The sequence below is a fragment of the Limulus polyphemus genome, unplaced genomic scaffold (genome assembly GCF_000517525.1).
Source record: "Limulus polyphemus unplaced genomic scaffold, Limulus_polyphemus-2.1.2 Scaffold6541, whole genome shotgun sequence".
In the NCBI taxonomy this organism is placed as follows: domain Eukaryota; kingdom Metazoa; phylum Arthropoda; class Merostomata; order Xiphosura; family Limulidae; genus Limulus; species Limulus polyphemus.
In genome coordinates this window covers 6,339-7,680 of record NW_013672151.1, presented here as the reverse complement: position 1 = coordinate 7,680, position 1,342 = coordinate 6,339, and positions in this window count along the sequence as shown.

Genomic DNA, 1,342 nt, shown 5'->3' with positions numbered 1-1,342 from the left:
CATGCCTATTCGTGGCAACTCTGGTCTTTTCTACGTGCCCTCTATTCTTGCATATAAGTGCGCCAGATAAAGCGAAATGAATTAATCGGAATTGAATTGCAGATAGGCAGAGATAGAGACGGACAATTGAGTCAAGCGCGGTAGTAAGCAAAATGCGTGAATCGTTCGTTGTGAATTATAGCGTGTGTTTAAGTAAAAGAGACTGTGGAAATTAAGTGTATTGCAAAGTTGTATTGAGAAAGAATAAACTAGTTTTATTTAAGAAAGGACTTGTATCGCTGAAGTTTCTCGGGAAGAATTTCTACGGGAAATTAACAAACGAACAGAGACGTATCAATAAGTTTTGTATGGGATGTAATAATTCTGTCCACAGCTTTCCAGAATAAAATCAATTTACGCGTTGTTTGTTTGTTATTGAGTACAAAGCTATCTTTATCTTCCCACCTATGATATCAAAACCTGAATTTTAGCGTTGTAAGCTGTGAAACTTACCATTGAGCCACTGTGAGGCTGTTTTTCATAGGATTTTAAAGTTGTCATTTATTAGTACCTTTGTAGTTTCTTATGTACCCTGATGGGACAGCAGTAAGTTTACGGTCCTACATCGCTAAAATTCAGGGTTAGGTTTCCCCGCATTGGACACAGCAGATGGCCAAGTGTGATTTTGCTCTAAAACAAACAAACAAACTTACTTTGTAGATTCTCCAGAAAGAAAGCAATATTTTCTTGGGCAAATTGTCTCATTAGCTATGTACAGAATATTTATTACGATTTTTCACATTTCAATGTGATTCAAAGGTCACTTTCAAGGTTTTGGTGTCTTTACTTTAGAATTATTGGTGTTGGCACCCAAAAAATAATCACTTGATCTACATGCAACACACAAGGAATCTTAGTTTTGTTTTGTTTCAGAATTTCGCGCATCACTACACAAAGGGCTATCTGCTCATAGCCATCACTAATTTTGAAGTGAGAGTCAACAAAGAATTTTTCTAGTCAACAGCACTCACTGCCAGTTCATGTCTTGGTCGAACAGTAGGATTTGACAGTCACTCTTATAGCACACCATTGGGCCCAAACATGAATACTAGGTTTTACATTCGAGGCACCCTAGCCAGCAGGAAACAACCGGCCAGTTTTGGATTTAAAGGTAATGTTCAGGTGATGTTACTTGGAAGCACTAGCTTGGTAGAAGGACAATATGAACTACAAGTGAATTCTAAAGAAATTAGTCATAGATAACGTAATGTTTTTACCGCGTTTTTAGCTCATAGAACATCTCTGAGTTTTTCTGGTACAAATTTTTAGCTCATAGCTCCCTCATCCCTTGACCAATTTGACA